Source organism: Saimiri boliviensis, chromosome 16, assembly GCF_048565385.1.
Source record: "Saimiri boliviensis isolate mSaiBol1 chromosome 16, mSaiBol1.pri, whole genome shotgun sequence".
NCBI lineage: Eukaryota > Metazoa > Chordata > Mammalia > Primates > Cebidae > Saimiri > Saimiri boliviensis.
The window spans coordinates 82,975,843-82,990,188 of NC_133464.1; the positions used below are offsets into that span (position 1 = coordinate 82,975,843).

Here is a 14,346-nt window from a genome sequence, read left to right on the forward strand (position 1 = left end):
ACAATGGTTTTAAATCACTTGTGATTAATAAAGATTCCTATTGAGGAGACCTCCACAAATGTCTTTCTTCTCACCAAATGGCTAGAATAGAGGCAAAACTCAAAGCAGCCTTGTATCTTGTGGGATACAATAAAGTTCTACAGCCAGATAGTAATCAGGTCAAAAATTGCTTCATCTCTGTATATCACCCAAATAACAGGTCTAGAACAAAAATAATTCTAGTTCAGAAAAAGTAGCTGGTCTGTGATCCTAGAAGCAGATAATTTGGGATGCAACTCTACAGATAATGGGGTAAAAGCCAGTAGCCCAATGCACCTCAGTGACACATAAAAGATGATGGATGATGAGGTCATGTGAATGTTGCATCAGGTAACAAGGTTAAATTGAGACTTTTGTACTCTCCTTAATTTTAACTGCAAAGCTGACTTGAAGAACACCTCTCCTGTCCACAAACTCATAAATGAGATTTGCCCAGCAATCGAAGAAAAAGTTCAATTCAAACTTTAGGGAAACAGCAAACGTGAAATAACTTATGAGAAAGAAAATTAAATTAATATTGATGTTAAAGTCACTCCTGCATTGAATTCACTTTTAGAAGGGTTAGGCTGAATTTTATTAAACCTATGCATTCAGATGCTGCATTGGCTTTGGAATTATACAAAACTGAATTTGAATCCTGGCTCTGCCATGTTCCACGTATGTGATCTTGGCCAAGACAGTTATCTTCTCTGAGCCTTAATGTCCTCAGATCTGCCCGGCAGAGCCTCTACACTGCATTTCAGATGCCTGTGCAGGTGCCCTGAGATGATCACCTGGTGGCACTCACACAATGCACAGGGCAGGACAGCCGTCAAATATCCATCTCCTGCTCCCTTCCTGCTGTTTCAATTCTAAATGAACGCTTTTCCTTCGCATTCGGGCTGATGCCACCCATCCATTTACTGACAAGGTGCTTGGAAGTGAGAATAGTATGTGCACATAAAGATCTCATTGGTATTCTAAAAGGATGCTGTATGGAAATATGACAGTTTACCCAAAGACACCTTTAGCACAGACTCAGGCTTCCTTAAGCCTTTCAGGTGCTCAGATCCACTGCCTAACAGTGTTTCAAGGACCATCTGCAGCCTAAAGACAATTCCACGTAAGTATCCTGAAGAGTAACGTTTATTTGTCGCCAAGGGCTCATTTCTCGCCCCAGATTAGATTACTCACTAATTCGTTTTAGGCCTGGTGATTACGAATTTATGTTTCCCTGAATAATTGTTTCATTCTGCAGTGGATCACTGTTCATTTCCAGAAAGGTTTTTGACAGTCATAAGATGATTTCAAGAATATTATTTTATACCAAGTAATCCAAATATCAAAAGACCTCTTCCCTGTTTGATAAAATTAAGAAAAATATATTCACTAGGTAAAGTTAGAACATCAAAGTTAATCAGAGAACCAGAATCCCATATGGAATCAGTCCAAAGTTAGGCCTAAATAAATCACATGCTAAGCCTATGAATTCTTTTTTTCTTAAAATCGGGGAAACTATCAGTGACACTGATTAAACATCACCAAGAATGTAGCCCCCAAAACAACTGGGATGTGAGCTCCCTTTGCATCCTGGTTAACCTCTGCACTCTTGTCAAGGCAAGTAATGAGAGTAAATGTGTTTAACAGCGCCTACAACATGCTATGTACTCTTCTTGAAATCTGCATATATTAACTCACTTTAATCCTCACAATAACGCTATGAAGTAGGTGTTATTATTAATACCATTTCACAGATGGGAAGGCCTGGGCAGAGACCTCTTAGGTAATGTGCTCCTGGTCAGAGAGCTAGAAAGGACTAGAACCAGGATTCAAATCTAGGCAACCAGACCTCAGAATTCTTGAGTTAATCACTACCTTATGCTGCCTCTAGTGTCCTGAAAATCAGAAACTCAGTGCCTAAGATCCTCATTGTTCTTACCACCATCTCCAAATGAATGATTTCATGTGTATAAATCACAGCTTCCCATGATCACTTAAATTAGCATCTCATCCTTTCTTCTCATATTTAAATTGAAGATTGTTTTTGAAAAATCTTTATGACAACAAATTTACTCATCACCCTCCAAGAATGTGCTGAACCAGATTTCAGTGCCCATTGGAAGGTTAAAAAATAGGTATTGTGGGTAGGTCACATTGTCCGTGATTCAGATATTAAATCTCATCTCTTTTAAATTTTGCGTTACCCAAGTGATACCAGGGAAGAGAGTCTCCAGAGCTATGCAAATTGGGTTTAATCTTTCTTAAGTTCATAATCATTTTTTCACCCTTTACTTAAAGCAATTTTTACTTTATTAAGTATATATTTGAGATATCACAAGTTAATGAGCAAGAAAGAAAAAGACAATCTTACGTTCCTCTCAAACATCTATATAAGTAATGATAATCAAAAACAAAAATCGTATGGCTCTGCTATAAGGAAAACACCAGTCAATAAGCAAAATGGAAGAATATCATCAGAATCAATAAAGGTACAAATAGAAAAATAATTTTGACCTTTAATGCCATGAATTCTTTTAAGCTAATGTACACACCTAGACTTGGTAGGGGTAGCCTAGGCAGTGGCAGAGTTTTTGGATGTGGATGAGCAGAACAGATGGTTTTTGTGGTCCCTGTCTGATACATAAGCCAAGCTGTGTTCCTGGGTCAGAGCATCACAATATCCTTGAACTTCAAGGAACCTGCATTCCAGTAGAGGAATCTAAATACCATACCTACATGTAGTGAAGTCTGTATCTGTCTCTCAGAGACCCACGTGTGAACACACACACAAATGGGCCATCATTACAGGCTTATTAAAATGAAGAATCCCTTATATCTATAACTTCCCAGTTCTCAAGAGCTGAGACGTTGATATGCGAGCTATGCTCCCATGTCTCCATTCCACAACCATCGAATAAAGCCTGCACTGCTTGGCACTCACTTTTGGTTTGTGTATCGTCTTCACAATGCCGAACAGGAAAGAGCCCCTTTTGGGGTAACTGGGACCCCCAGTAGCAGCATTTCCACATATAGCATTGTTGAATTTACCTTAGGAAATGTGTGGAATATCATCAAATTGTGACAGCCCCTGCTCTTAAGGAGGTCTTGTTTAACAAGGGAGTGTTTCCAGCTTTGTGACTTGGTTTATTGCTTCATACCTGAACGTGCTCCCTATTTTTTTTCTCCTATGTTTTCCACAGTTCAATATTTGTCATCTTTAGTTAACCTGGAGCACCTCTTTATGTTTGTTTTAGGTTTACAGTGTGGGATTTAAATTTTGGCTCGAAACTACCATCTCTCTCTGCCAACATCATGTGTAAAAAGTTCTTCTGTCTTATTTGAGAGTGTTATTTGATATTAAAATTGATCCAACTTGCTTGCTAGCTATTTCTCAACTGCCCTCTGGGCTTCTATTCATTTACATCAACCCGGGTACCACCCTGCCTTAAGGATTGGTGTTTTAAACTGGAATCCAGTGGTTGATGGGTTAAATACTCTGTAGGTGCATTGTTACAGAAGATACCATTGGACTTTGGGGCACATTAACATTCACATACATGAATTTCAGAATCACACAAAGGTTTAAATGAAAATGATTTTTCTTACTTTAAGGAAGAAAACTCACACAGGAGGAGGCATCCAAATATAAAATTGGTAAAAGGAACCCACTGGCTTCTCCCACTCTACCCAAATTAAGAAAAAAGAAGTAGACTTTGTAGAAATCTTTCACAAATTCTGACATTTAGAAGAGTTAAACTTGCCCAAAATAGAGGGCTTGATAGTAAAAGATTTTTTGTTCCTTTCTTCCTGTGTACTATTACTAACAGAAACAACTGGCTTCAACTTGTTCTAGTTCATTAAAAATAAAAGGGAAAAAAATGGCTAATAGCAAATTCAAGAGAGTAGCTTGGCTCTTAGTAATTTAATTCTAATTTAATTCTAAATGTAATAACACGCTTATTAGAAATGGAAGGTCACTCTCCCAAAAATTTCCCTAAAGGCACAGCTGCCAAATTGACTTCTGATCTAGCCTTTACAGTATTATTAATTCAATGACATCATAAAGCTGGCAAGGGAAAGCTTCACGCTTGCCCTACAAAGACAGATAGCAGTGCCTTAGAGAGGTCCTTACATGTTTCTTAGGAAAGTGACCTGAAAAAATAAAAGTCAGCTTATGTTTTCTTTTTCCCCCATTGTCCTGATAAAGGATTACAAATGCTTTTCTCTCGCTTTTGGGAAAAGCCTACCAAACTGGATATCCCACTTATTTTTGTCCTACATCTTTGCTCTGCCATCATGCATTAGCAGCAAAGCATTCTCTTTCCAATGGTATAGAGATAGCTTATCTCAGGGCAAGCCCCCAGGATTTGGTCTAAGGTTAATGTTGGAGAAAGGGCAGAGCCTCCTCCAAGGTTCCCCCAGCTCAGACAGACAACCTTTGAAAGGCGCCTGGCATGCAGCTGGCCTCAAAACCATGACTTGGCAACAAACTCTAATTAAATGAAACTCGATCGCAGAGTGCTTGTTGATCTTCACTTGTCTAAAGTTCCAGACTTGGACAGCAGGTTGAAACCTGCTATGATCATAATCAGCACAATCGATAGCTTTTAGAAAGAACTTTTTCTAAATAGCTTTCAAAGGGTCACCTCCTACTATCTGTAACTCGAATTCAAACGACCGTCTGCAAACCTGCCTCGAGTGACTCACTGGCTCTTCCAGACAATGAAGAGCTTGCACATATAAAACCTTCCGAGGCAGACGATTTTTTAGACAGCTTTCACTGAAACAGATCATTCCATTTTTACCATCAACCCTCCTTTCCTCCTATGATAGGTCCGGCTACCTTTATTTTTTCCTAAGTGCCGACAAGTAAATATTGATGTAATATTATCACCAAATCTTACCTAGGTAGCCATACCATTCATCCACAGGTCACCAAGAGCAGACTACAGTAGTACAAGGTTGGGTTTATTGGCTCTTTGTAATCAGGGAGCCAGCAGTCTATGGGAATCTATGGGGTGGCTCTGAGCAAAAGAGCTTTAGGAGTGACCTGCTGAAGATTTGGGCTCTTGTTAGATGATTTTGGGGAAAGTTCACAGAAGTATGGTTTTGCTCTGGAATTGGCAGTATCTGAAAGCAGAGGCAAATCTGTGATTGGATCTCTTGAAAATTTTATCTGGAAGAAGCTAACTTTTTTTTTTTTTTTTTTTTGGAGATGGAGTTTACCCTTGTCACCCAGGCTAGAGTGCAATGGCACGATCTCAGCTCACTGCAACTTCCATCTCTTGGTTTCAAGTGATTCTCCTGCCTCAGCCTCATGCGTAGCTGGGATTACAGGCATGCACCACCACCCCTGGCTAATTTTTGTATTTTTAGTAGAGACGGGGTTTCACCATGTTGGCCAGGTTGGTCTCAAACTCCTGACCTCAGGTGATCTACCCTCCTTGGCCTCCCAAAGTGCTGGGATTACAGGCGTGAGTCACCGCACACAGCCAAAGCCAACTCTTTAATAGGTCAAGAAGTAGCAGTCACTCATAGGAGGAAAGGGGAATGTCTGGTCATTTTTGGTGGCCTGGACACAGGTAATTTTAGATGCACATCTGCCTCTATGGTAACACTTTTAAATTCTAAGTTTTGAAATAATACAAATTAGATTATTTCTGGTGACAGCCAAATAACTGTTAGCTGAGGCAATCAGTCAGGAGTTCATCACCTCTTAGTTATTAAGAAGAGAGTGTGCACGTCCCTACCAGTGGCCTTTGTGCCAAGTCACGCAATCTACCCAAATGTTTCTAATAGCTGTTAATGCTTCCCTGAGTTCACTACTCCAATCTGTAAAACTGAAATTATTTAGAAGATGATACTGCCAATTAAATGTAATAGAACAGAGAACCAAAAATAACGTTACCCCCATCAAATTAATAAAACCTAAAAGGCAAAAGACAGGCCTTCCGAATATTTTGCAGAATGCCAATCTGCTACTTTCGGGCCAGGTTTCATTTGTAGCAACTGCTCATTTTAAAGACAAAATATGTACTAAATTACGTGTTAACACACACAGTAGGTATTTCCTGAATGACCAAAGTCAAGTGCTACATAATAGTTTTAACAAGGTCATCATTCTTCATTTTACCCAAAGATTCTAAAGTACCTGTTTAACACCAACATTTGTGTCCTAAATAGATCACAAATACTTTCTTCTCCTTACGAAGACTGCAAACTGGTGTGGTTGCAGCCAGGATCTAATCTAAGATTTATTTGGGCTACGCAGAACAGATGTCTGTCTCTTCCTGAAAAATCAGAAGTTCTGGAACACTGGGACTGAATTCCTACGGGAAACAACTGCTTGGCAGTGAGTAGTGGCTGAACATGTTCTGCCGCTAGTGACAATCCCCATCTGGTCCATGACAGACATTTATGTTGCTGTCTCACGCCTGCAGGCATCTAAGCATGTAACTCCTGCTTCACGGAGAGGGACATTGGGGCACAGAGTCAGTTTCTGAGACGGGAGGGAGAGATCACTGATATATGCAATGTGCTCACTAAACCATTCTCAGTCTCCTACACCTCCTAGACAAGGCATAAGAGGGTACAGACAGCTCCTCCTCTCGTTTCACACTTTGGTTCCCTGACCTGAACACCAAATTCATTTCATGTGGCTTTCTGGAGTTATAAAGCCAGTATATTAGGTCTTATGCTTAGGATTTTTCCCAACTCCCCTGGACAATATATATCCCAAAGTAATGAAGAAAAAGTATCTTTTTTTTTGAGACAGAGTCTCACTCTGTCACTCATGCTGGAGTGCAGTGGCGTGATCTCAGCTCACTGCAACCTTCATCTCCTGGGTTCAAGTGATTCTCCTGCCTCAGCCTCGAGAGCAGCTGGGATTACAGGCATATAATATCACACCCAGCTAATTTTTATAATTTTAGTAGAGATGAGGTTTCACCATGTTGCCTAGGCTGGTCTTGAACTCCTGGCCTCAAGTAACACACCCAGGCCTCCCAAAGTGCTGGGAGTGAGCCACTGCACCCAGCCAAAGAAAATGTTTGTTTGTTTGTTTGTTTGTTTGAGATGAAGTCTCACTCTGTCGCCCAGGCTGGAGTGCAGTGGCATGATCTTGGCTTACTGCAACCTCTGCCTCCCATGCCCAGCCAGAAAATATATCTTAATAATACATTACAAATCTCAATGATCTGAATCCATTGGGACTTTTAAGTTTAAAAAAAAAAAATAAAACTTTGGCTGGGTGGGGTAGTTCACGCCTGTAACCTCAGCATTTTGGGAGGCCGAGGTAGGTGGATTACTTGAGGCCAGGAGTTTGAGACCAGCCTGGTCCAACACGGTAAAACTTCGTCTCTACTAAAAATACAAAAATTAGCTGCGCATGGTGGTGAGTGCCTCTAATCCTAGCTACTCGGGAGGCTGAAGCGGGACAGTCGCTTGAACCTGGGAGGCAGAGGTTGCAGTGAGTCGAGATCATGCCACTGCACTCCAGTCTGGGTGATACAGTGAGATTCCATCCCCCCACCCCCCCGCCACAAAAAAATCAAACTTTAATAGTGTGATTCACTAGGAATCATTTAATTTTAGTAATATGAGCATTTGAGCACTGTCAGCTATTGTTCTTTGTCAATTTACATGTGTAAACCTACTTGGTCCTTGCAGCGTTCCTGAGTACTGATGGTGTCCCCATTTTACATAAAGAACACAAAAGCACAGAGTTTCATTAGTGGGTCCAAGGTTACACAGGAGGAGTCAGATCAAACCAGGCACTGGGACTCTGCCTGTGAATTCCTATCCCATTTGTTGAAAGAGTCTTGGAAATAACAAATGTAGTTGTATTTGGAAAGAAGAGCTTGTTTATCTACATACATTGAAATCTACTGACATCTCACAAGCTGGCAATGCGACCTGAACTCTAATTCATTCTGCCCATTTGCACATGAATATGTCTAAAACCACGCAAGGTACATACCACATTCACTGAAGTTTTATAAATGGTTCATTTAAACTACAGAATGCATATTGTCAGTAATTGTATTGTAAGATCTAACCATGTACTTTGGGTTTTTTTTTTTAAAGAGATTTAGCCACGAGCTTGTGAAGCAACCTATTGATGGTTAAGATCAGTAAGGAGTCTGTGGGATCTGTTCCCAATTAGAGGCATCTGATAGCTATTAAACCATCAACTCCTCTGGAGTGTCTTACCTCTCTACTGTGGGAGGCAGCAAAGGGGGAGAAGCATCTTGTTTCAGCAAATGCAGAACCTCACTACAGGTACCGATCGACTTAACGACCTATGCAACTTACGACCATTCAACTTTACGACCACAATCGCTAGCCACGACTGCTCCGCGTCTGGCAGCGCAAACGTTGCCCAGCTGGGCATATGTACGACAGTGCGGACCGGCTTCCGGCAGCACTACCATCTCTGTGTGCACCATTTCAACTGTTATCCCAGACTCGGTACAGCAATTTGTGTTTTGTACATGTTCATATATTTTTATATGTTTTGCAATTGGGTAAATGTTTCCTATGGTATTTTTTACACCTATATTTTGTATTTTTGTATGCACCTGCATTTTGTAATTTTGTATGTTTTGCAAATATTAAACCAGTTGTACTGGTAATGCAGTGTTTTACTTAAACCTGACGAATGTAAAAATAAGAAACAAAATGGTGTAGAGATGATACAAATGGCATAAAATGAACCAAAAAAATTATGATATATAACAATAATGAAAGAAAATTATGATAAAATATGACTTAAAGATTTTTATAACATCATTTCACAGTACTGTACATATAGCCTACTCAACTTACAACCAAATTGTGTTACGACCAGTCTGTTGAAACCAATCATGGTCGTAAGTCGAGCACTAGCTGTATTTCCTACCATCTCCAGTTCAACTCCCTGTCGGTACCCAACTGCAACAATAATAATGTTCTAAATGACATTAAGAACTCCACTGAAGGCCAGGTACGGTGGCTCACACCTGTAATCCCAGCACTTTGAGAGGCCAAGGTGGTGGGTCACCTGAGGTCAGGAGTTTGAGACCAGCCTGGTCAACAAGGCAAAAAAAAACCCTGTCTCTATTAAAAATATAAAAATTAGCCAGTCACGCTAGCAGATGCCTGTAATCCCAGCTACTTGGGAGGCTGAGGCAGGAGAATCACTTGAACACGGAAGGCGGAGATTGCAGTGAGCCAAGATCATGCCACTGCACTCCAGCCCGGGCAACAGAGGGAGGTTCTGTCTAGAAAAAAAGAAGAAAAAAAAAGAAGTACACTGAAGAAACAAGGACATCAGACCACCCACCATAGGTGAGTGCCTACTTCCTCAATGTAGAATGCAAAACTCTTCTAGCTCTTCTAGCCCTCAGACAACCAACCACTTGTAAAACACTTAGGCTCACCCAGTCTTTCTACCTGTTCACATCACCCTTTGGTACACTGGGCAGTTAACATAACCCTGGATGAGTACCAATTTTGGAGGCTTCTGTTGGAAACAGTTGAGTACCAACTGATATCCCAAAAAGAGCACCTGTAAGTGGGAAAATTCTCAGGATCACAGCACCATCAAAACAGGTATCACTGAAGGGCATCTCATTGAACTACCTACCTACACAGTGTCATACACAGTGAGACATGGGGTGACTGTCTCCCCAGTGACAATGAAGGCACGCAAAATAAAGGGAGATGACCTTTTATGTGTATGCCTACAGTCCAAGGGCACAGACTAAGGACAGAACTCTCCCATTAGAAGGACTGTCCACCCAAGAGGAAACCCTGCACCACCCACTGTGTGACAATAAAACTCCCACATTTATTGTTCTGTAAGGCCAAAGGATGGCCCAGTGACTCCGTGCAATGGCTTAACATCATAACAACTATCTCCAAAACTCTGCCAAGGGCAGGGCACAGAGGCTCATGTCTGTAATCCCAGAACTTTGAAAGGAGGCCAAAGCTGGCAGGTCACTGGAGCCTAGGAGTTCACGACTAATCATGTACACCGGGTTTTTTTTTAAAGAGATGTAGAAAAAATACCAATATTAGTTGGGTATAATGGCATACATCTGTGGTCCCAGCTACTTGGGAGGCTGAGGCAGAAGGATTACCTGAGCCCAGGAGGTGCTAGGCTGCACTGAGCCCTGATTGTGCCACTGCACTCCAGCCTGGGTAAAAGAGTGAGACCCTGTCTAAAAAGCAACAACAAAACAAAACAAAACAGAGCAACAACAACAACAAAAACTCTGCTCCAGTCCTTAGAAGCAACGCACTGAAAAGTGTTCTATGAATGAGCCAGAGAGAACTGCTCTCTTTTCAAACCTAAAAAGAACTTTGTTGGATTTTGAGGCAAACAACAGTTCCTGAAGGGCATTCTCCTTCGTGTCTTACCTTCATGGTGTACAGGGAGGAAAGCAAAGCCTTTTCCTCGCCTTTCTTCCCAAGGCCAGGTCCTCCAGAGGTATCCCCTTCACCTGGTTCTCTCTCTCGCCAGCACCCAGTCAGCACCTAAGTGGTGCCAATCACACCTCTTCACTGTGAAACGTAACCCTTACCCTCTATCCTGAGTCCACCTTAGCTCATACTCTTATCCTCCTCTGCCTGAAAAGTTGGAACAGATTTCATTTGGCTTCTCTACATCTTCTCTCCAGAATCTCCACAATGCCAAAGTTACATTGCTGAAACAAACATTCATGCATTCATTTAAGAAATTTATTAAATACTCACTGTGTGTGCCCTCCTCTCCTGATTAAGGAGATGAGAGCAAAACAAAAAAAAAAATTTAATTTTGTTTTTAACTTTTATTTTTATTTTATTTTATTTATTTATTTATTTTTTTAGATGGAGTTTCGCTCTTGTTACCCAGGCTGGAGTGCAATGGCGCGATCTCGGCTCACCGCAACCTCCGCCTCCTGGGCTCAGGCAATTCTCCTGCCTCAGCCTCCTGAGTAGCTGGGATTACAGGCACGTGCCACCATGCCCAGCTAATTTTTTGTATCTTTAGTAGAGACGGGGTTTCACCATGTTGACCAGGATGGTCTCGATCTCTCGACCTCGTGATCCACCCACTTCAGCCTCCCAAAGTGCTGGGATTACAGGCTTGAGCCACCGCGCCCGGCTTTAACTTTTATCTTAAAGTTCAGGATTACATGTGCAGGTTTGGTATATAGGTAAACTTGAGTCATTGGGGTTTGTTGTACAGATTATTTCATCATCTAGATATTAAGCCTAGTACTACCCATTAGTTATATTTCTCCTTCCTCCCACCCTCCACCCTCCAACAGGCCCCAGTATCTGTTGTTCCCCTCTATGTGTCCACGTGTTTTCATCCTTTAGCTCCCCCTTATAAATGAGAACATGTGGTATTTGGTTTTCTGTTCCTGTGTTAGTTTCTAAAGCTAATGACCTCCAGTTCCATCCGTGTTCCTGCAAAGGACATGATCTCATTCTTTTTTATGGCTGTATAGTAATCCATGGTGTATACCACATTTTCTTTAACCAGTCTGGAAAGGACTCCCTATTCAATAAATGGTGCTGGAATAACTGGCTAGCCATATGCAGAAGACTGAAACTGGATCCCTTCCTTACACCATATACAAAAATTAATTCTGATGAATTAAAGACCTAAAACCAAAAACATTCCTGGACCTAAAGATGTTTACAGTCCAGCAGGGAAGAGTGCTTGCACTGAAACACAGCAGTGTAATGGAAGATGTAGATTGTAATGAAGTGCACAGCAGGAGGTCTAGTGAAAAGACTGAAGAAACAGCCTGGGGAAGGGATGATTCAGCAGAAATCTAAAGCTTAGGAAATCATTAGGTACAGGTGGGAGTGTGGGGAGTAATGGAGAACATTCCAGATAAAAGGAAGAAAGACACAGTCAGTGGGAGGACAACAGACCCAACTCAGGAATTGAAAAAAACCTCAGCAGAGCCAAAAGGCAGAGAGTGCTTTAAAAACTCTACTGAAAGAAAATCAGTAACTTTCCTATGCACCAATAATGACCAGTTAGAAAATCAAGGAAATTATGTATTTTTCACAAACTCAAAGAAAATAATTATGTAACAACACAAGTTTACACACAGAAAAATAATTTTAACAAAGCAGTGGAAAAGACATAGAAAAGATGATCACGTATAACCAACCCTGTTCTGAATAACTTGTTAAAATGGAAAAATATCCTAGATTTTTTGAGTTACGTTTTAAATATAAGAATAAGGAAGAGGGAGGTCTAGAGTTAATAAACATTAAAACATGTCATAAAGCTTGAATCACTAAGTCTGTGATGCTGGTACAAGACTGCTAATAGAACCAATGAGCCACAGAACAACCCTCAACATACCTGGAGTTTAACACACATGGTAAAGGAGGAATCCCAAATAAGGGAAAAGCTTGCTCAATGAATGGCGCTGGAACAATCAGGTAGCTATTTGGAAAACAAATACATTTAAGTCAGTGGTTTCCAAACCTGATTGGGCATCAAGAGCTGTCTGTGATATATATTTTAAATATTCTGAGATCTTACCACCTCATCATTTAGGAATCAGTGAGTGTGGAAGAGAACTGGGCAAATGTCACTAAAAAAAACTTTAGGTGATTCTATCATAAAGCTGGAATTTTCAATCACAGATTTGAAGTCTTAACATCAGAGGTCGGAATAAAATTCCAGATCAGAGACAGAATTTGATTAGAGTTAGAGAGACAAATAAGATTAAAGTTGAAAGAAAGTTTTTAATCTTTCATTTCTAAAGAATGATTTTATAAGCATAAAAGTAAGAAAATTACAAACAAAAAATTGACTAAAATCAAAATTAAAGAAAAACAGAAATAATCATTTATACCTAAGATATCAGTTAAACGATGAATACCTTAAATATATAAGACATACTTTAGAAGACACTGACAAGAAAAATACTAATACCACAAAAGATGAGAAAGAAATTAATAGGCATAATTCACATACCTAAATTAATAGGCATAATTCACATACCCAAAATGTCTGTCAAACAAAGGCAAAAGGTTGTCCTTTGAAAAATCTAATAAACTCCCTGATCACATTTCTCTAATAAATAAAATATGAAATACATAACTTGAATAAAACTGAGAGATGCTACAGTCATAAATAAAAAAAGGATGATATGTGTGAACAACTTTAGGTCAATGAATCTGAAAATTTAATAAATCTGCAGAAAAAAGCTTACTATAACCACCTGACTTCTAAGAAATGAGAAAGAATGAATAATCTTATAATAACTACAGAAGTTGACTTAATCGTTCGAATTTTCTCACAAAGAAAATTTCAAGTGAATTCTATCAACCATTCAAGGAAGAAATAATTTCAGTTTTATGTAAATTAAGTCAAAGATGATAAAGGGGGAAAACTTCCCTAACTCATTATTATGGATAATGTGACTATAGTATCACAATCCAATAAGGACAATGCAGAAAAATGTACACTAAAGGCAAATTATATTCAAATATCGATATGCAATTTTAAACAAATACTTAAAATCAAATAATGTATTTTAAAAAGTAATACATTATGACCAAGTTGGCTATTTCTAGGAAAGCTAGATTGGTTTAACATTGGGAAATTATTGAAAATTATTTCAATAATTACTGAAACAATAATTATTAAAACAAATTGAGAGATCAAAAAAGAAAAACCACAAGATTATCTCAATAAATACAGGAAAAGTAGTTGCTACAATTCAAACTAGGTTCATAATAACTTGATAAACAGTACTTACAGAAAATCTACAATACGCATCATCCTTAAATGTAAAACATTAGTAGAATTCAGATTGGAAAAAAAGCAGAAGTACCCTTGATACTACTTCTATTTGGCCTCAACATTACTTCTATTTTTCAATAGGGTCAGCTAGATGTGTCAAGAAAAAGAAATAGACTATAAAAACTGGAAGGATCTATCAAAACTGTAATTCAGAAGTGGTATTTGTGTTTACGTTTAAAAATGCAAAATAATCTACATGTTAGAATTAATAAAACAGTTTAGCAATGTTCCTAGATTACAAAAATAACATGCAAAAAGAATTCAGAGGACATCAGCAAGACGATGGGACAGGAGATCGCAGGCTTCACTATCACCACCACCCCACAAAACGGTCAACTGACTCCACAGACAAGAACACCTTGGTGAAAATCCCCCAAGCTAGAAAAAAGCTGGAGTCACCGGTGTGGTCCACAGCCTGTAATAAAAGCTGGGTGGTCCACAGCATGGAAAGGGTGAGAGAAACGATCTCACTTTGACAACATTGCCCCACCCCATCCCTCAAGTTGGCCCAGTGCCACACAGAG

General features: G+C 39.7%; 1 protein-coding gene and 1 non-coding gene across 2 annotated transcripts in view; both read right to left on the bottom strand.

The window, feature by feature from the left end:
• ATP8A2 (ATPase phospholipid transporting 8A2) overlaps positions 1–14,346 on the bottom strand; it is a 653,421-nt gene that overhangs the window by 386,167 nt on the left and 252,908 nt on the right. The window lies entirely within an intron of this gene.
• LOC120365817 (small nucleolar RNA SNORD25) lies at positions 1,923–2,003 on the bottom strand. The gene has a single exon (XR_005580662.1). It is a non-coding gene; the product is annotated as a small nucleolar RNA SNORD25 (small nucleolar RNA).